Source organism: Mesoplodon densirostris, chromosome 2 (assembly GCF_025265405.1).
Source record: "Mesoplodon densirostris isolate mMesDen1 chromosome 2, mMesDen1 primary haplotype, whole genome shotgun sequence".
NCBI lineage: Eukaryota > Metazoa > Chordata > Mammalia > Artiodactyla > Ziphiidae > Mesoplodon > Mesoplodon densirostris.
Window position 1 is genome coordinate 82,929,597 of NC_082662.1, and position 22,299 is coordinate 82,951,895.

Consider the following 22,299-nt stretch of genomic DNA (forward strand, 5'->3'; position numbering starts at 1 on the left):
GTATGTATGTATGTATGTATGTATGTATTTGTGAGTTAGGTCTTCACTGCTGAGCCCAGGCTTTCTCTAGTTGCGGCGAGCGGGGGCTACTCTTCTTTGCAGTGCAAGGGCTTCTCATTGCAGTAGCTTCTCTTGTTGCAGAGCATGGGCTCTAGGCGTGTGGGCTTCAGTAGCTGTAGCACACGGGCTCAGTAGTTGCAGCTCGTGGGCTCTAGAGTGCCGGATCCGTAGTTGTGGCACACGGGCTTAGTTGCTCCGCGGCATGTGGGATCTTCCCGTACCAGGGCTCGAACCCGTGTCCCCTGCGTTGGCAGGTGGATTCTTAACCACTGCGCTGCCAGGGAAGTAGGACAGATTTTTTTACCCACCCGTGCAGTATTCCAGGAACTACCTTTCACATTTAATATTTCTGCATCCAAAGATTTCTGTTGCTTATAATTTTAAGCTAGAATTAATAGAGAACTATTCTTGGGGTTCCAAACCTGGCTTACCCAGATGTCTTACACTGGACAAGTCATTTAGCCTCCATCACCCCCTCATCTGTAAAATAGTAATGATATTTTGATTGTAATAGATGAGACAGAATATGGGCATGATACCTAAAACAACACCTGGCCCACACAGTGCATTTTTTTTAAATAACAGTCATTGCAGTTATTATGATTAAAATACATCTAGTCTTTGAAAAAAAACCAAGCAAACTACCAGTAACAAGATAATATAAATAACAGTTTACATCAAAGTTTGTATTAATTTTAGGATTAGACTTTGTCATCTAGAATTTCAAAAATTCCCTTCATCACCAAAAGATAATGATTCCAAACCCAATATATTAGTCCTAAAGATAGTCCTAATATTGCAATGCTGTTCCCAAAGGGTAGTAAAGCCGCTGCCTCAACAGCTCTGGCGTTAAGTTACAGGGATCTGGCTACATGGCCCTCCTCAGTTCTACCTTATGATTCCCAAATTAGCTTCAGGGGTTTAGCCTGGGGGCTGCGGAGCTCAGCCTGGCACTGCCACCAAACTAACCCAGCTGCCTAGAGAAAGGAATCAGCTATCACCAGAAGGGCTTATTAAATCACAGAGCTGCAATTATTCCAGCAAAGTCAGCACAGCTGAATATTCTCAGGCCCTAGCAAGCACCAAGCCATTAAAAAAAGCTTTGGGGAAAAAAATTTAAAAATAAAAATAAAATAAAACAACAAAAAAAAAGCCTTTGGAGAAGCTACACCTTCTAGACCTCCAACAGACTATTTTGTACAATATGTACTAATTTACTAAACTATTTGATTCACATCTTTATTTATATTTGCAGGGATTCTGCAAATATATGAATTCAGAATAAACACTCCAGCAACAGACTATTTTGCTAATCACAATTAAGCACATTTTTTTATTCCTCTCACTGACTTCCAATATAAAATTCTTTCTCTTGGGTGGGGCTAATCCCTCAACAGATACGTTTCAATCACTTAACATATTATTTGGTAAGGAAAGGGCTCAGCAGCCCAGGCATTGTGAAACATTAAGAATTAAAACCCTTAGATGGTTGCCCACTGCGGTCAGGATAAAGACCAGAACACTTTGCATGGTTGCTGGGTGTTGCCAACTTAGTCCCACCTCATCTTCTGCATCTTCTCCAGCTATGCGCCCCTTAATTCAGTTTTACCAAAGGGCCAAGCCCTTGCTTCCAGAAGCGATGTCCACGTTTTGCAACTCAATGACCCTCCATGGTCCCCCTAATATGGTCAATTTCAAACATCTTCAAGGCCTCAGGTCTTTGTTTAAGTATTACTTCTTTAAGGAGGCCTCCTCTGATTCTCTCGAAGTAGAACGTAGTGCAATTCAACCCTGTAGGTAAATCTCCATGTAATTATTTCCTTCCAGGTATGGTTTTCGCACTCATCTGTTCACTCCAGAAAGAGGGATGACAGTCTCCCTGGCTCACTTGGCATACAGTAGGCATCCAATGAATGTACCATATGGATCGCAAGTATAAAATACTATCTTGTACATTACAATGAGAAACAGTATGAAAAGATGGTGAATTATCAGAACATTTCTCAATAATAAATGATAAGCCAACAAGTAAGAGTTGTATATAAGAAAGAACCTACACCTCAGGCAGCTTCAAAGGGACAAGAGAGGCAAGAATTCTGGCATCAACATGTGCTACAAGCTCAGGCAAGTCACTTCATTTGGGGCTTTAATATGAAGAGATTAAACAAGAAAATCTTTTATTCTCTACCTTACTTATGATTGCCGTTATAAGGACTAACAACTAATCCTGAATCTCTCCTATAAAATGAAACTTCAAACACACTTGTGGAAATTTGAAATGCATGATCATGTAATGGCTAGCAGGAATGACAACAAAACTAGAAAGTATTATCCCAGGAATACATTCAACTTGACAATGTAAGTGTAAATAAAATACTAATACTACATTAGCTATTTTTAACACACAACTTATAGAAACAAAAAAATTTTTAATGAATTATCTTACAAGCAAGGCAAGCAACCACAAAACCTGAATTTTGTCAGATCTGCCCATTTCATCAAAACTGCCATTTTTATTCCACTCCTCCAACTCCACGAAATCTATTTGTTCCATTCACCTCATTCCAGAAGCCACTTCTGAACAATCCCAGTCCACTGTAAACACTGTCTCCTTAAGATCTTGTGTATGATTTGTTCCATGTTATCTTCTGCTCAGAGCCAAGTCAGAATGTTAGAAATAGATAACATGTACTCCAAGCCTTTAATTTTGCAGATTAGCAAACCAAGAATTAGAAAGGCTCGATGATTGGTCCACTGATACACAACTTGTAAGTAGCACAGCCAAGACTTATCCACAGGCTGCTTTGTAATTATTCTGTGGTCATTCCCGTGTTTCTACAACATTCGCCTTCTGATTAGAGGCTAACACCCTGCTTTCTTCTTCTGACCTCACAAAACATCTCAGTTAACATCTACTGAACACCTGCACTGTTTTTCACAATTTCTCATTTCAACCTCTCAACAACCCAAGGAGACAGATGCCCTTAACTCCACTTTATAGTGAGAAAAGTGAGGCTTAAGATGCTAAACCACCCCCAAGGTCACCACCTAATAAAGCCTGGCACCAGGATTTGAGCCCAGGGCTGTCTGATTCCACAGCCTATGCTCTTAACCACGACAAACAGGAGCTCCTCCCCTATGGACACCAACCAGGCCCTGCACAGACATTCACTTTCTGATAGGGGCAGTCTGATTAGATCTGACATAAGGGATAAGTTATTTTGTTTTGAAACCATGGAGGCAAGGCTCAATCAGCAGTTTTATTTTACTTCATTCATTCATTATTTATGAGCACCTACCATGTGCCAGGCACTGTTCAGGGAGCTGGGGACACAGCAGTGAACTAAACATGACACTGTTTTCATGGAGTTTACCTTCTAATGAGAGACAGACAATACATAATGTGTCAAATGGTGGTAAATCCTGTGAAGGAAAAATAAAGCAGGTTACAGAGAAAGAATGATGAGAGGAGAAATATTATTTTAGATAGGGTGGTCAGGGAACGTGTGATATTGTGATTTATAAGAAATATGTAATTGGTCTTCATCCTGTTTCTGGCACAAAGCTCTTAAAACCTTTGGAATTTCCTAAGTGACAAGAGAGAGAAAGGTGTCTTTTGTTATGTTAATGAGGTCAGTTTTAGACCCCACCTAAAGATGGGGGGGTGGCTGTCAGGAGAACTAACCACGTGATTAGAGGATCAGAAATTTCAGTCCCACCCCCTCCCCCTACCCATCCTCAGGAGATTACCAGTGGCCAATGATTTGATCAGTTGTGCCTATGTGAAGAAGCTTCCATAAGAACCCAAAAGGACAAGGTCCAGAGAGCTTCTGGTTGGTGAACACATGGAGGTGCTGGGAGAGTGGGGCGCCTGGAGAGGGCATGGAACCTCTGCGCCCCTTTCCCACATACTTTGCCCTATGCCTCTCTTTCATCTGGCTGTTCCTGACTTATATCCTTTTATAATAAAGTGGTGATCTAATAAGTAAAATGTTTCTCTGAGTTCTGTGAGCTGCTCTTAGCAAGCTAATCAAGTCCAAGGTGGGGTTATGGGAATCTCTGATTTATAGCCAGCCTGGTCAGAAGTACAGGTAACAATGTGGACCTGCGACTGGGACTGGTGTCTGAAGTCCAAGGAGGAGGTCCTGGGAACCTCCAATCTGCAGCCAGTGGGTCAAAATCCCAGGTAATAACCTGGGCTTTTGACTGGTGAATTAAGTGGACAGTGGTCTTTGAGTCCTTAACCTGTGGAAGATAATGCTATCTCTGGGTGGATAGCAGATAGTGTCAGAGCTGAGCTGAATTCTTAGACACCCTGCCAGTGTCTGAGAATTGCTTGGTGGTGTGGAGGGAACACACTCCCCCAAAGTGGGATCAGTGACCAGAACCCTTTTTAGAAGGACTCTCAGATGAGGTGACATTTGAGCACAGTAACGAGAGGTAGAGCTACGAATACCCGAAGGAAAAGCATGCGAGACAGTGGGGGTAGCAAGTGCAAAGGCCCTGCACTGACAGCATGCTTGGTGTGTTCTGGGAGCAGACTACAGTATAGTATAGTGGAAAGGGTGGGGACCCAGCCTACCTGGGTTCAAACCTCTGCCCTGCCTCTTTCCATTGGTATAACTGTGGGCAACTCAATAAACACCTCCATGCCTCGTCTATAAAGTAGAGATAATGATTCTATTTCCCTAATGGGGTTGTTATGAGGATTAAGTAAGTTAATAACATATAAAGCACTTAATACCTCATATGTTCTCAGGGTTCAGGAAATGGTAGCTTTGATTTTTAACTAGGTCATTGACAACAGCTCCATTCAAGACAATTTACTTTCAATTTGATGGTTTTGAATCCCAGGGTTAAATTATGCTGCAGCTTTACACATGGCCAATAACATCCTACTAAGCCTCTGACTTCCTTGGCTGGGCTTCCTGTCCTGATGAGGAGGGCTCTGTAGGAACCATACTGATGTTATCACAAAAAGAGAAGGGGGCAAATGCCTCTACCATCACTGTTACACTAACATAAATGAGTTCTACACCCAACCTAACCCCCACCTGCAAGAACTGGATGCTTCTTCGGAAGTATAATTTACCACCCCTTGGATTTAAGTCATTGGTTTCAAGGGACCAGATCCCCACCAGCACCACTGAGAGAAGCAAGTGGTAGTTTCTTTTTTTTTTTTTTCTTTTTGGCCGCACCTCACAGCATGTGGAACTTCCCCAACCAGGGATGGAACCCGTGCCCCCTGCAGTGGAAGCGCAGAGGTCTTAGCCACTGGACCGCCAGGGAAGTCCACAAGTGGTCATTTCAACTGCTGTCTTGAAAAGGGTTAAAACCTCTCTGCAAAATTAAGACAGTAATTTAATTTTTAAAAAATCCTTTCTCCAATGTCCTTTTTGTCTAACTAAACATTTCTTTTCAAAGAAATAAGAACATCAAAGCAAAACTTAAGAGTCTGGCCTGGCAGTCTCCAGACTGTTCCTTAGAGCACAGCCCCAAAGCAACTCTAGAAGGTCCAGTGAGCAGCCCTGTAGATGGGCCCAGAGCCAAGGGAAGATGTCAGGGCCACAAGGAAACTCCGCTCCTCCGCCCCATACCCTCTCCCCCAGCTCTTTTCTTTAATGCTGTGTTTACTTTTCATCTTTGCAGTCCGATGGGTTAAAGGGCAAACCACAGGCAGAGAGAAACCACAGCAAGCCCTAGCCTTTTAGAGGTAAACTGGGAGTCTTCCCAAACCACTTTTAAGGCTGAGGAGGATCCATGGTTGCTGCTTCAAGTCAGACAATTAAAGATCAAGTCAGACAATTAAAGAGGTCAGTGTTCTAGTCTGACAGGTCTAGAATGAGGCTTTTTAAAAATCAGATTCTCCTTCTCGACATATCTGATGGTTTTCCCTTTTTAATGCCATAAATGTACATTTAACTGGATTTATAAGAAATCCACAAATCTTGCTTATTCTCATTTATTTATTCATCCAACAAATATTTATCTAGTGCCTGCTCAGTCAGTGCAGGACTCTTCTAGGTGTGAGGATTCAACAGGGAATAAAACATATAAAAATCCCTGCCCTTGTGGAGCTTACATTCTAGTCAGGGGAGACCGACTATAAACAAGATATATAATTATACGTGAGGTAGAGATAAATGTTAAGAAAACAAATAAAGCAGAGAAGAGAGAAAGGAAGTATTTGGGAGTCTTTGTGGGGTTTTTTGTTTATTTTGTGTTGAGTAAGGACCTACAAGAAATGAGCTCTGGGCCTCCCTGGTGGCGCAGTGGTTAAGAGTCCGCCTGCCGATGCAGGGGATACGGGTTCGTGCCCCGGTCTGGGAGGATCCCATATGCCGCGGAGCGGCTGGGCCCGTGAGCCATGGCCGCTGGGCCTGCGCATCCGGAGCCTGTGCTCCGCAACGGGAGAGGCCACAACAGTGAGAGGCCCGCATACCGCAAAAAGAAAAAAAAAAAAAAAAAAAGAAATGAGCTCTGTAGAAAACCATAATTCAGAAAGACACATGCACCCCAATGTTCACTGCAGCACTATTTACAATAGCCAGGACATGGAATGAACCTACATGCCCATCGACAGACGAATGGATAAAGAAGATGTGGTACATACATACAATGGAATATTACTCAGCCATAAAAAGGAATGAAATTGGGTCATTTCTAGAAACGCGGATGGATCTAGAGACTGTCATACAGAGTGAAGTAAGTCAGAAAGAGAAAAACAAATATCGTATATTAACGCATATATGTGGAACCTAGAAAAATGGTACAGATGAACCAGTTTTCAGGACAGAAATTGAGACACAGATGTAGAGAACAAACGTATGGACACCAAGGGGGGAAAGCGGCGGGGGGTGGGAGTGGTGGTGGTGTGATGAATTGGGAAATTGGGAATGACATGTATACACTGATGTGTATAAAATGGATGACTAATAAGAACCTGCTGTTCTTATTTTAAAAATAAATAAAATTAAATTCAAAAAAAAAGAAATGAGCTCTGTAGATATTTGGGAGAAAAACATTCCAAGCAAAGAAAACAGCACATGCAAAGGCCCTGAGACAGAGTGTGTCTAGTATGAGGAAGGTAAAGCAGGTCAAGCAGCTGGAGCAGAGTAAACAAGCCAGAAAGCAGAGGAGTGAGGTCAAAGAGGTAACAGGCAAGGGAGTCACCGGCTGGTTGTATAGGGCTTTATGGATCATTATAAGGATTGGGGTTTTTACTCTGAGAAAGGCAGGAACAAGAGAGTGTTTTAATCAGAGGAATAACAGCATCTGACTTAGGTTTTATCAGGGCCATTCTGGCTACTGGGTGGAGAATACTGCAGAGGGGCAGAGGGAAGCACTACTCCCAGCTGTGCAGACTTGGGCAGACCACCTAACCTCTCTGTACCTGGTTGTCCTCCTCTTTAGAGGGACCTGGAGAGAATTATTTCTAAGCCCCAATCTAATGCTAAACTCTATGATTCTGAGTTGATTATTTCCTTTGTCTTTTCCACAAAAGTTATAATTTATATCAGCTGTAAACTTGATCTTTCCCCCAAGCTTTAACAGAAATGGAACCAAGTTGAAGAATTTGACAACATGTATGTCATGCCCATGCCGCACACCTAGGATACAAAGATAGTAAGACTCAATCCCGCTCTAGAAGTATACAATCTGGCAGAAGAAGAAAGTAAGTTCTCACGAGGCAGCAGGAGAAACGCTGCAAGAGAAATACAGAGAGGAAGCAACCAACCACCTGCCAGGGAAGAGCCATGTGAAGCTTCACCAGAAAAGCTGACCATGGAGATAGCCTGGATGAGTAAGCAGGGGGCCACAAGGAAGGAGGGAAAGGAGGGGATGCTAGAGAAGAGACCAGTACTAAAGAAACAGGGCATGAGAGCCCAGAGCATGCTCTGGAAACCATAAGGAGTCTGGCATGAGCACAGTGAGGTTCCCAGAAGAAGTGAAGGAATGATGGCTGAAAAAGTAGGCTGAGCTACATTGTAAATAACCAGATATCCCATGCCAAGGATAATGGAACAGCAGACACTTTTAAAATGTAAGAAAGGAAAACACAGATCTGTATTTTAGAAGGTACCAATCATAATGGATGAACAATTTGAGATAGAGATGCTGAAGCCTGGAAAACCAACTGGAATACGTCTGCAATAGTCCAGGTGAGATGATGATTTGGAAATGGAGAAGAAAATGTCAGTTGCAGGGTTTGACCTACAGGCCTATTTTGCCAATTCCTACTCTAGAGCTAAGATTGGTGTTTACATGTTAACATGATGGAGAAAAGTCAAAGGAATAATAATACGTCATGATAAGTTGAAAATTATATGAAATTCTAATTTCTGTGTCCACAAATAAAGTTTCCTGGAACTCGGGGAAAAAGAGAAAATGTCAGTTGAGATCTGCTAAAGGTAAGACACCATGAGATTTGCGGGATTCAGCTGGGGCAAGTAAGCAAAAGGAAACTGAGTATGCCTGAGGCTCCTAGCTTGATAACTGGTGCCACTTACTGACATGGGAAATAAAGGAGTTGAGACTGGGGACCACAGAGAAATTGTATGTCGGGTCTGGGACTTAGTTCTAACAATAAAACCTACAGAATAGCCAGGGAGCTGCTGGAAATAGGGTATAGCATATAAAACTGGGAGTTACTGGCATAGACGTGGCCACTGAAGCATGGACACATGAGCCACTGAACAACGGAGGAGAGGAGGGAAAGGGCAGATACAAGCTGGAGAACACCGACCCGCACGGAGCGAGGACTGCGAAGGAAAACTGAAGACAGGTCGGGCAGGAAATGGGGAAAACCAGGACAAGTAGTTCCCGGAAACCAAGGTAATAAAACGTGGGGGAGAGTAAAGCAGCAGATGCACCAAAGAGAGGACAATGAAGATGCTGACTGAAAACAAGCACGGAATTTTGCACTTCGCACCTTTTCTGGCGCCCGCCCATCACGGTCACGGTGCAGTGGGCGTGGGAGCCCGCCTGCCGCAGACCGAGTTGTTAACCTGAGGTGAGAAGAAAAGAGCCAACAGCTGCACACCACTGGCCCCGACGGACTACGTTGTTATCAAAGATTCTGTACCATCAGGAAAGTTTTATTCAGCACTCTGGAGGTGTAAGGTGTGAGAAACAGGAACTAGGATCTGTTGGTGGTGATCTTCTGGCGGTAGAAAGGAGATTTCTTAGTTAACACCTGGGTCTCATGGGACCACTAATCCTGAAACTAGCAGCAGGCTTTATTTAAGAAAGGCTAGTTGCTTCCGACAAGTGCTGAGGACAATATCTTCACCCACACATCATCCAACTCCCAGTTAGGCTTCTCACCTCTGATTCTTCTCACACTAGCATCGCTAGTCTTTCTCCCTGAGCAGAGTGATGCTAATCCACAGGGACTACAACTCCGTTCAAAGCATAGTATAAAGTATAACAAAAAACCATAGCATCAACTATCTGGTATGATGCTGGAAGCCCATAACCTGGCACCATTCCGACAGAAAAAGGCTTTACCAGTAATACCAGCTGGGTCCCAAAACACTGAGACCAAGCCCCTCAGTCTCAGCAGAAGCTGCCTAACTGCTCTTCTGTTTGCTCTCTGAGAAACAAAAAGGAGCTGAAGGAGGAAGAGTCTTTAATCCTAAAATTATTCTTAATTTCCAATATAGAATGCTTGAAAAACATTTGAAAACCAACAGAATAACTAGCAGATTTTTTTAAAATGTGCATCTATGGTCCTTTCTCCTTTACCCTCTGAAAAAAAGCAACCCAACCCCCAAATGATCATTTTTCTTGGCCTAATTTCCCTATTTTTGTGATTTATAATTGGAAACAGGCTGTTTTTTCCTGGCTTCAGAGAACAGGATCTTCAGAGCTAAAAGAGTTGCCAACTACAGAACCTCAACCTTAGCAAAATTTCTTTTGCAAATCTCTTACCTGTATAACTACTTGAAATATATATGAATTCCAAAGAAAACATTTAAATGCTTATTATTATGCAAAAATGAATTTTCTCCTAATAAATTAGACACTCCCCTCTCTCTCCTAGCCTCCCTACTCAGTTAAGCTAAGTGGGACCCTGCTGTGTGTTCAGTTATCTCCCATTTGAACATTACCAAATCCTCACCCAACAACGTATCTATATACGATACTTTCTGGAAGTGGGGTTTTTTTCTTTTGGTTTTTTGTTTGTTTTTATTTAGTAGAACTGCCTCTACATGAAACCTCCCTGTTTGCCCACAATGAATGAAATTAAAACCTTGAATATCATAGACAGCAGCCACTCTAATAATGAAATAAAGATGCCTCGAACTGAAAAAGGCATAAGTACCAAAAAAAAAAAAAAAAATGAAATGTATCAAGTAGGTCATCCTTCCCCTGGCTCCTGTGTCAAAAACATGATGCATCCAATGGCTGCACAGCATTGTAATGGATAAGTATGATGGACTCAAAACAAAAAGGCAGGTGCTACATATTTTTCGTGATTCACATGGTATATCATGAATACACAACAAGTAACTATCTCTATAAAGACACAAAAATAAGAAAACCAAGAGGAATGTCTGCTCAGAAAGGCTTTGACAAAAAGAGATAGAACAGCAATAGTAAACATGCCCATTTAGAAGATCAGAAACTTCTCCCACACACATAGGGAAGACCTTACACTGCACTGATGCAAAATGTATGTAATGAGTCAATGGTGCTTTCCCTCGAAGTTGATTTTGTGCCAGCCAATTACACAAAGTAGAATATAACAAAATGTGACGTTTATTCTTTATGGACACTTAGAAGGAGAGTTTTGTGTTTGAGTATGTTTTGTTTTAAAGAAAAAAAAACAGAAAAGAGATAAAACAACACAGGGAGTATCACACAAAAGTACTTAGGGTACCACATGAACACAGGGTTTTGAGACTGGAATCTAAGTATTTCACCCCAAATAACCTTCCAAGTATTAAAAAAAAAAGCAACATTCTGCTCCAGCAATCATCATACAGTTAATTATGAAATGAAATTTGCAAATAGCCACCAGTGTATTTTTGCATCCAATGACCAATTTCATATGTCAAAACACATAAATTACTAAAAATGCTAACTGAATTATACTCCCAAAAGGAAATCTTTTCACACACCAACTGAAATTAAGTATTCATCAAGTTTCCATTAATAAAATAGTATAATAAGAATTTAAAAAAAGAACTCCAAAGTTCTGCTAGACCCTCCACCTGGTCCACTTGGTGTTCTTACCCATCACTGGTGGTTAGTCATCATGCCTGTAAACTCCAGAGCTTCTCCCAGGGCAATCTGATCACAAGGAAAACTCAAGGACTAGGATCTGTAAAGACTATTTTCTAAAGATCATTTTTTTTTTCAGGGACTAATCAACTTGAATGTGTTTCTACAAATGGTCCATCTGCAAATTCAAACAAAAACCTGACCTTCAGCATGTACCAGAAAAATGAATTATGTGCTTGGAAGGACATAACAAACAGCACCCAATTCTTTCTTCTTCTGCAAAGAGCACGGAATTCTTAAGTCCCCTTTCTCCCAGAGCCCAGTGTCCTAGAGGCAGGGAAAGTCTATGCTTCTGGATTACCATCCTTTTCCTTAAAGTGAAAACAGAGCTAATACTTCAGACTTGATTCTAAATTATTACTGTGGCAACAATTTAACATTAAATCCTAAAAATGAACTTTTATATCACTCTGAGTCCTCTTCCCAGACTTGAAGCTTTCAGCATTAAAGGAATTACCAGCACTAACAACAGACTTTAATCTTTTTTTCCTTATAATTATCTTGAACAGGAGATATCAGGATAGCCTAAGGGTGTGCTTCTGGAGCCCATGTTTCAGACCTTCAGGGATAATCTCAATTTTAAATATGGTCTCCATCCCTTATACCCCTACTTGTCAGCCTATTAAGTCTTACTGTTTGGCCTGGAAAACTGAAGAATAAAACAAGTAAAATAAGGTCCAAATAAGAGGGGCCTCAATGCAGACATTTTATGAATGTTGCTTCAAACATTAAATACTGCACACATCTTGGTTGAGAAATAAAAATTTCTCCCTAAGAGAAGGAAGAATGCTCAGAAATCTGTGCTAAATCTTAAAACTTTGCAGAGAAAATAAATCTCAATGTCAGTTAACAAACAAATGTGCTATTTCAAAAGATATAAAAGAAATCTAGAAGTGGACAGAGCCCAGGAAATGGACCCAAATCCTTTTTTGTAAGGCACTTCCAAGCTGTGTTGATTTATTTCTGCTTTACTAGAAACCAAACAAATTAGCAAAAGCTTGTGTTTTATGAAATGCTACAAAAAGACAATGCTATCATTCCAAGTGTTACTCTGAAGATGTGGAACCAGAGAAACTACTGTCATGAATCTTGGTGCAGTAATTTTCTTCCAAAGCCACAAATGCCTTAGATTCACTCGTTTATATTCCAAACTATCCATATTCCTAAAGGCAATATAAGATTGCTTTAAAGTTAAAGACCCTTAAAAACATTATCTAACTTGAGTCATGCAAAGTTCAAAAAGTAGTTAACATTTTTTAAGTTTCAAAATTTCAAAAGAAGTTGAAAAACATAAGAAAAACACTCCAGTGGACAGACTGATACAGTGATAAAATCATTTTCAAAATAAATGTTGAGTAAAAAAAAAAAAAAAGAAAGAAAAAAACGAAGACTGTCCTCATTAACTAATGAACCTGACGATTATAATTAGTTTTTGTCCAATAGCAATGAAAGAAGAAAAAAAAAATTTTCAAAATGGATTATCAAGAAGAGGGGTAATTTTAAATGACCACAGAGCAAATTCATCCAGGAAAAATATTACAGCAATGTTAACAGTTAGCAGTCATCCTCTAAATTTTAACGGTTCTGTCTGTTAAGCTTAAGATGTAAAGTCAGGAATTTCCACAAATTTATGATCCCAAGAAATTGGTCATCACTTAGGTACTAAAGAAGCCAGCAGAGATCACCTTCTTAGTACTCAAAGGACATTTGAGTCCCCTAGGCACTTAGGCCCAGAGCAGGCCCTCAGAAAAGCAAAGAGTCACCTGACTTTTACAAGATACAATCAAGTTTGCATGCAAAAAAGAAAGATTAATTCCTTTGAGTCTTCAAAAGAATGGGACAATAGTTCTCTTTAAGCAAAAAGTTTTGTCAATGTGCATAGGCCTAAGCCCTAGGAAGCCTTAAGGCCTCCTGCTATCAGGACTGAAAGAAGATGGTTAATTTGTCAAACTCCAACACCAGGAACCTTAAGCCTATTAGGGAGTTGGGGCCTGATAAATGTTTGCTGAATAAGTAAATAGATGAGACCCTGGAAGACTAAATTAGACTCTAAACAAAATGCTACTCTGAAATGTAACTGCAATGCTGAGATTTAGAAAGAAAGAACTAAATTTGAAAGGTATTTTAAAATAGGATCCACATGCTTCCCTCGTGGCGCAACGGTTAGGAATCCACCTGCCAATGCAGGGGACACGGGTTCGAGCCCTGGTCTGGGAGGATCCCACATGCTGCGGAGCAACTAAGCCCATGAGCCACAACTACTGAGGCTGCGCTCTAGAGCCCGTGCTCCTCAACAGGAGAAGCCACCGCAGTGAGAAGCCCGCACACCGCAACAAAGACCCAACGCAGCCATAAATAAATACATACATACATACATACATACATAAAAGGGAACGAATTCTAAAAAATAAAATAAAGTAGGATCCACCTGACCCCTAACTTGGTAAATAAAGTTAAGTCCCTACTACCTCATACTCAAGAAACAAGAAAAGAAACTGGCCTACAAAATTCAGACAAAGATTTAAAACCTTTTTTAAAAGTCAGTTTAACTGTTTTTGCAAGCATGTTAATTCCTAAATATGGTTTATATATTTATCTATAGACACACCGCATCTATACTAAACAAATATGATACTTCTGAACTATTGCCATACTAAAATACAAGCCTCTGAAAAATGCACTGGAATAGAAATGCTGTTACTCAGCGTAACAATCCCTTATCGTCTTGCACTCAGATGTTAATGAAAAATGATAATGACAGGATTGTGAGTACACCAACCTCCCTGAGAACAAATTCACTATATCCAGTTTTCTACAAAAGACAAATGAGCATCATTACAAAAGGATTCACAATGGATCTCTCCAGACTCCCAGTTCTCCTAGATAATCTGAAATATCATTCAAAGTACACAAAATTATTTTACATATGCCTCTTAAGGAAAACAAATGGCAATAAACTGTGTGTGTACTTAATATCTGTCTGGACACCAGAGAGTTCTTGACATATATCCAATATGTAGGCCCTGTCCTCAAAGTCATTCTTAACAGTAATCAGTTGAAATTAAACCCAGTTCTCCATAGTCGACTCGGAAGGCAACTTGGTTATTTTGCTAGATAAAGCCACAACATTTCCATTCCTGAAATGTATGTTTAATACTCTAAAAACTGGTTTAGGTGCCTAACGGACATCAATACATAGTGTGTTATGCTCCCCCTATTGGTTAATATTCAACATAACAATGAATTCCCCAGGGGTTGCCTTTGAAGTGCTGGGGTTCAAAAGTAAGTTGGTGATTTTTATGTTTAAAAACATGAGCTGGATCAACAGTTGTTAAGCAAAGCTGCCATGTAATGGTCAGATTCCATCAAAACAGGAAAAATTAAAGTTGACAAATGACAAAGACAAACTGAAGAGCTGAAAACATGCTGAAGCCTTGAAACACTAAACAATGCAGAATTAAAGCCAAAAGCAGAGAACATCAAGAAACAGAGCAACATCCTTTAGCTGACACAATGGCATGAAATCAATTTCATTTTAATAGCCCCTAAGGGGGTAAGAATTATTTCCCTGCCTCCTGTGCCAACCCCAAGCTGTTTCCTAAGGAAGCCATGTAACACTGACCAACGATGTCCAGAGAATTAATAAAAGAAATGAAGATTAAAGATCCGAATTAATTAATACAAATCAGAGTTCTATGTATAATTACTTGGAGTCAGTTTCAGAGGAGTTGTAATTTGGCGGCCCCCTAGGCAGATCGCCTAAATTAATCACAGATACCTGATTTGTGTTTCAGGAGATTTGTGTTCAACTCAAATGGGAAGCTGATGGGAGAAGACGCCTGGACTCACTGCACACAAATCTGACTGCACTTGCTGCTCTCTGCTGAGTGACTAAGCTAGCCCTGGAGTCAGACAGAACTAACAGTTGTGTAATAGCTTGGGCAAGTAACTAACCTCTAGTGTCTTACCTGTAAAATAGGGCTATTAATAGTGTTTTTTCCAGAGGGTTGGTGTAACGATTAACTGCCCTAAGTATTAGGAGAGTGTCTGGCACAGAGTTTGAGCCCAATAAACGTGAGCTATTATTATTACCGGAAATTAATAGCTAATTTCACACTGAAGTACCTGTTTGCAATCTAAAGTACCATTTCAGAAAAATTAAAAGGTCTTGACATGTGCTTTGCTACTTGTAAAGACTTCTCTCCTCCCAAACCGCTCGCTTACTTCTCTTGGAAGGGATGCGGGGTTCAGAAAAAGCCTGGTTCCCTATCTCAGTCTGTCATTCCTACCATCCCGTACCCTCCCTGCTCTTCTCGTCCCCACTGGGCTCAAGACAAGCACCTCTAAGAGCCATGCAGCGCTTGCCTGGCGCCGGGCACTGCTCTAGTACTTTATATATTTTAAATCATTCAATCCTCACAGTAACCTTATGAGGCCAATACTGTTATTATTCCCATTTCACAGCTAAGAGAAATTCCCATTTCTCTCAGCTCCTTTTGTAGGCACATTAAGTTCTACTCTGTCAAGGTAATTCAAGCTTGACAAGCCGGTTCCCTACACTAAATGATTCTGGAAAGTGGGGCAAACGCCCTAATAAGAACAAGACTGCAAGAAGATTCTCCTAGCAACAGTCCAAGTTTCCAGCGTATTCTAACCAAATAAACTGGCTAAGGTGGCTAGTAAGTTAACGCGGGAAGGAGGATTTTCTGCGGGGCTCCGAGCTGCAGCGCTCGGCGCCTCCAGCACCGCACCCCGAGGGCGCGGCCCGCAGGGAGCGTAGCTCACGTCGGTGCTCGAGTCCCGGGGCCGCAGCCTCTGCAACGGCAACTGCGTGCAAACCCACAACAAATCTCTCCCACCGACGCTGTCACGAGCGCAGTGGGAAGTGGCCAGCGCGCCCCGCGGAGGTAAGAAACCGCGGAAAGGAAGAGTGAGGGCAGGCGCGGAGTAGATGTCTTCGCCAGCACAGTGCAGCGCCCCGAGCGCTGCCCACCCCGGGGCGGCCGCTGCCCACGCACCTCGGAGTGTAAACACTAACAGACCAACGCCGCCCCCACAAGCCCGGGGGTCCGGGCGGCCGGAGCGACCCCCGGCCGGGAAACAGGCGCGGACCCCAGCGCAACGCCGACAGGCACCGCGCAGCCTGCAGAGCCCTCGGCCGAAACGGGTGCTGGGCTAGCGGTGCGGCCAAGGGCGTCCCGGCGCCGGCGGCAGTGCCGCGGGGCCGAGCCGGCGCGTACCTTGGAGGCGATGTGTCAAGCGGAGATCCACCCGCCACAAGCTGGAGGAAAGCAGAGCGAAGTTTCCCCGCCCCGCGCCCGGCGGCGGCGAGCTCCGGCAGCTGCTGCGCCGCGGCGCAACTACGCCATCCGGACCCGCCGGGGACTTTCTCCTCCTGCAGGGAGCTCAGGGAATCGCGCAGGGAAAGTGGCCGGGCACGAGAGCCGCCGACTTCCCTCCCTCACTCACTGGGAAGAGGAAAGCGCCGCTCGGCGTCCCCGAAACCCTCGATTACCCCCATCGGGCCGACCCAGCGCGCTCGCTCCCCCTCACACACGCGGGCGGGGACGGGCAGGACGCCACAGCAATCAGCGTGCGGGGGGAAGGGCGCTCCTCCTCCGCGGTCCCCCCGGGAGCTCCGGGCCGCCGAGAAACTCCTCCTCCCGCCGCCCGCCTCCTCTCTCTCTCCTCCCCCTTTTCCTCTCAGGCTGAAGGATGAACCCCGAGCGCTGCCACAGCTTGCCTTTCCCTTCGGACTGCGGAGGGAGGGAGAGGAGAGGAGAACCGGGAACTGTTGGGCTGCTGTGCGCCCGGGCTGGGGCGCCGGGTGGGGGTCCCAGTCGTCGGGGAAGAGCCGGATTGGGGCGGGGGGGCGGGGGGGGGTGGAACGTGGGCGCGAGCTGCAGGGATTCCCTCCCTTAAACTAGGTCCTTCCAACTTTTCAGGGCTCTCTGGAAGAGTTAGTTGGGTTATTTGGTTCCCTCCGTCTTGATATAAAAATTCTAAAACCTCCAGTAATCTGATCACGCCCTCTTGCCCACTCGCTAGCAAAAGTCCCCACGCACACATTCATTCTGCCCCTGGTTGTTTTCCCACCTCCAATGCTGTTTGCTCTCTCAAGATGCGCTCTGATGGTGGGTCTTGCCTCCTCATCTTTAACAGCTGAGAGTGCATTACCCAGCCATTGCCCCCGCTCGCTAAATAAATGAATACAAATAAAGGAGTCAGGTCAGCGTTACTGGCATTACCCTAAGGTTGGCGCGATATAAGCGAAGCTGTTGGCGGCGTGCAACTCCCTGCATACATGCGCGGGTGAACTGGTCGCTGCAAGAGTTGACGAATGCTGTCATCAGTACGCCACTTTGATACTCCTTTTTTACACCCGGTTTGTCTATTAAAAGATATGCTTAAATCAAAGGGCACTGTTTTACCAAGAGGCTGGTGAAATGACTCTGGGCTGACAGGTTTCAGAGACCAGACTTCCAGTCCTGACTCTGCCCTTCGACGAACTGTGGAACCTTGGACGATCGGCTTAAACTCTCCAAGTCTGTTTTCTCCTCTGTAAAATCAGGAGCTTGGCCTAGGAGACCTCTTCCAGTCCTAAAATGTTATGGTCCGAGGCCTTCAAAACGTTGGAGAGTACAATGGGGAGGTTTCTGATATTATTACTTACGCAGTATTATTATTTGGAAAGTTACTGGGTTTCCCTACTTGTAGAGAAGAGGAAGTGTTTCTCCTCCTTTTTCGCTTGTACCTATACATACAGAACTCACCCAATTGGCGATAGTTTGACAAAAGTCAAATCATTATTCATCAACTGGATTCCTGCAAAAATCTCTGAAATGAACAATTCATTCCTTACCAATATTTACTGAACACCGACTGTGTGAGAGGCTTGAGTTAGGCCTTGGAGAAACCCATAGGCATAATGCCCTGTTGGAGCAACAGTCTAGGTAGAGTTAGCCTCAGCTGTGATACAGTCTCTCTAGATTCAAGGCCTTAGATTTCTCATAGACTCAAATGACATAGTATTCGTGCCTCAAATTGTCAAGTTTTAGTTTCAAGAGCAGACATGAACACGTGAGCTGTGTTTGGATATTTAATCCTACATTTAAACATATCAATCACGTTAAGGATTTTTAATTTCTAAATAAGATGGCATAGAAGAAGAGAGAGAAAAACCAAGTCCTAGATAACTTAACAGTGTCTTGTCTTTAAAGAGTGATGAAGTAACTGTTCACAGTAGTCAGATTCTCAATAGTATAACCAGTTATGTGTAACTCAACAGTGAACACTTACTCTGTGCCAGGCAGAGTTCTAAACATTCTATACATATGAACACATTTACTTCTCACAGCCCTATAAGGCTGTATACAAACTGAGACCTATGTAGAAACCTACCTATATACTGAAGGCCTTACAACTTGCTAAGATAGTACAGCTAATAAGTGGGAAAGTCAGGATTCAAACCCACATCCATCTAGCTCTGAGCCCAAGTCTTCAACCAACAGGACATACCACCTGTCATCAAAAGCTTTACATTAGTGGCAAAATGAAAGGTTTGGGGGTTTGTTTGGTTGGCTGGGATTTTTTTTTTTTTCTCAAAACATCTTTAAAATTTTGGGGGCCTCCCTGGTGGCGCAGTGGTTAAGAGTCCGCCTGCCGATGCAGGGGATACGGGTTCGTGCCCCGGTCTGGGAGGATCCCATATGCCGCGGAGCGGCTGGGCCCGTGAGCCATGGCCGCTGGGCCTGCGCATCCGGAGCCTGTGCTCCGCAACGGGAGAGGCCACAACAGTGAGAGGCCCGCATACCCCAAAAAGAAAAAAAAAAAAAAAAAAAAGAAAAAAATTTTGGACTATTTAATTATTTTCTGTAGATGATACGGAAAAACACAAGAAATTATATCAGTATTTGCAAAACCAACAATGTCTACATATGCGTTTTCTCTAAATCTTTACACTAATAATGTGATATTATTTGCAGAAATACAGACTCCTGAAGCATAGAGAAAAGGTTTAAAACAAACTAAAAATTCTGGTTCCCCAGCAAAGCTCTAGAAAAGGGGTTTCCCCTACATTTTAATAATGCAATATTAACTGATTTCTAGGGGGAATGAATCCTCTCCTTTCATTGGTCTCTTACAAATTAGGACTTTGTTCAAGTTACAGTATTTGTTACCATAAGATACAAACTTTCTTTGGTTCAAGGTGGTATCTTGGTCATTCGTTCCAAATTTTTTCAAAAAGAATTGCAAGCAGGGGTTGAGATAAAGAGGTGCACTCTATCTCACTTGCATAAAAACGTTTGACAGCAGAGTGTCAAATTTACTGAGGCTGTATTTCTCGCAAGGAACCACTCTTCCTATAGGTGTGGACCCACTTATTTATGACAGTGGCATGTCCCCAGATTCTGTTGATTAGCAGACAGCTGAACAAATTGATAATAACCTGTTTGTGTTCCTTACAGAAGCAAACACCTCAAAGTTCTAAAAGACTTTATCAGTAGAAAATCATCTGGTTGTTTTTCTTTTTTAACAAGTCCTCATATAGTACTGCATATGCTTTGCACTTTACAAATCCTAACTCATTAAACCCTATGACAGCTCTATCATCCTCATTCTACAGATTAGAATGAGGATGTGACTTAGCTGTGACTCCAGAGTCCACCCTGAACCTCCACTTTGTGCTCCACAGGTGAAAATGAGCCCCCTTTCCCTCAGAGCGAGAGTCTTATATTTTTAAAGCTCGATTCTTTTAAAGTTTCAAAAGATAAAGTTGTTGAGGAGAAATATGACCCTCGACCACCACATAAAAATCGATTCCTTTCACCCAAGAAAGAGAGGCGAAGGGACGCTAACTTCAAAGTTTGTCTGAAACAGCCAACATCTTGGAGGCAGTTGCGTAACTACCCTTAAGAATGTGTGACAGAACAAGAACCAAATGTTCCAAAATTGTTGTGACAGGATACTGGTCTACAAACTACAGCCTGTGCTCCTATTTTCTGCTCAGTTGACCTATTATTACAGACAGATTTAGTACCTTATTTCTAAAATTTGCCCATAAAGATTCCAATTCATACCTGTAGGTGTCTTATATATCACCATAACCTAAGGCCATAATCTAAAACCACATTTTCTATATCTATATCCAAGATTAGAATATGGTTTTCACTGATAATATTTGCAGCCAGCAAATTTCAAATTAATGAGGAAAAGATACTGTCAGGTGAACCCGTTTGCAGAGCAGAGCCCAAAACAGACACCTGATTCAGGCTGGTGGATTCCTCAGAGAATTTGGATATAAAAATCCAAAGCAAATTCCCTCACAGTAAGCCCGAGTTCCTGCACACTTGTCATTTCCTGTGCCTGTGCAGAGCCTCCAATGGCAGTTTCCACAATGCCCCTTTAATTTCCCCCTCAGCGGGTCTACTGACAATGCAGGAAACCTTACACCATTTCAAAGGAACAGCAACCTCCCCTGAGATCACTGTGGTCTTAGCTCCGTAGGGGATGTGGCAGAGCCTCTGCTCTCCCTGCCTCAGGAGCAGGGGTTCCAGAGGGAAGCCTTCGTCCTGGCCCCCACCTCCATAGCTGCCCCGCAGAGAACTTTTGTTTTGGCCTGGAGAAGAGAAAAAATCAAAAACGTTGTTTTGTGACAGGGAGACCAAAAAAAGACCAGGAGGACCCAGGACGTATATTAGCATCTGTGAATGTTACAAATCTTATTACCTTCATTTAACAAATATAAGAAATGCTGAAACTCCACTTGTAAAAACACCAAAATTTAAAAATTATTATTGCTATTGTTATTGATCTTCTGTTATTACTGTTATTATTACCTTTTATTGAGCCCTCTCTCTGGGCAAGCCCTTGTTATAAGTTTGGCCCTATAAAATTTATTTCCTAACATATTTTGCAAATGGATAGTTCCACGTATTTGTTAAAATTACCTGCTATAACATTTCTTTAGGTTACTCACCCAATGTTTTTTACTATGTAATCTAAGGAGGAGAGTGCCTCAACTGGGTCCCGCAGACATAGTCTTTAGAATTCGGTAATAATTTCAATAAGAAATTTGTTTTAATTTTTTTTTTTTTAATTTTTTATTTATTTATTTTTGCTGCGTTGGCTCTTCGTTTCTGTGCGAGGGCTTTCTCCAGTTGTGGCAAGTGGGGGCCACTCTTCATTGCGGTGCGCGGGCCTCTCACTATCGCGACCTCTCCCGTTGCGGAGCACAGGGTCCAGACGCGCAGGCTCAGTAGCTGTGGCTCACGGGCCTAGCCGCTCCACGGCATGTGGGATCCTCCCAGACCAGGGCTCGAACCCGTGTCCCCTGCATTAGCAGGCAGATTCTCTGCCACTGCGCCACCAGGGAAGCCCAGAAATTTGTTTTAATTTTGTATTTTTGTTTTAATGGTAATATTAAAAAGCAGCATTTACCCTCTTTTGGGAGGGAGGAGGACAGGGATAATTAAAAACCAATAGACTGGACTCCCCTGGTGGCGCAGTGGTTAAGAATCCACCTGCCAATGCAGGGGACATGGGTTCGAGCCCTGGTCCGGGAAGATCCCACATGCTGCGGAGCAACTAAGCCCGTGTACCACAACTACTGAGCCTGCACTCTAGAGCCCATGAGCCACAACTACTGAGCCCGCGTGCCACAACTACTGAAGCCCGCCTGCCTAGAGCTCGTGCTCCACAACAAAGAGTAGCCCCCGCTCACTGAAACTAGAGAAAGCCCGGGCGCAGCAACGAAGACCCAATGCGGCCAACATAAATAAATAAGTTAAAAAAAAAAACCAATAGACTTTCCCATAATAAAAGACTTTTTTCTTAAGTTGATGTTTTTCGAAGTGGGAAATTCATTTCCAGAGATGCTTAAGAATTTTTTTTCTTTTAAACTGTCCTTACATTGTTAACATTTGAAAAATTTGCTGCAAAAATTTAAAT

The 22,299-nt window shown here is 42.8% G+C and overlaps 1 protein-coding gene across 6 annotated transcripts in view; it reads right to left on the bottom strand.

Annotated features, from left to right (window-relative positions):
* TGFBR3 (transforming growth factor beta receptor 3) overlaps positions 1-16,889 on the bottom strand; it is a 200,072-nt gene extending 183,183 nt beyond the window's left edge. For all 6 annotated transcript variants that reach the window (XM_060090115.1, XM_060090110.1, XM_060090112.1 and 3 more), the window contains exon 1: positions 16,590-16,889. The gene's annotated coding sequence lies outside the window, so the exon portion shown is untranslated. The remainder of the gene's footprint in view (positions 1-16,589) is intronic.
* Positions 16,890-22,299: the final 5,410 nt, after the last annotated feature.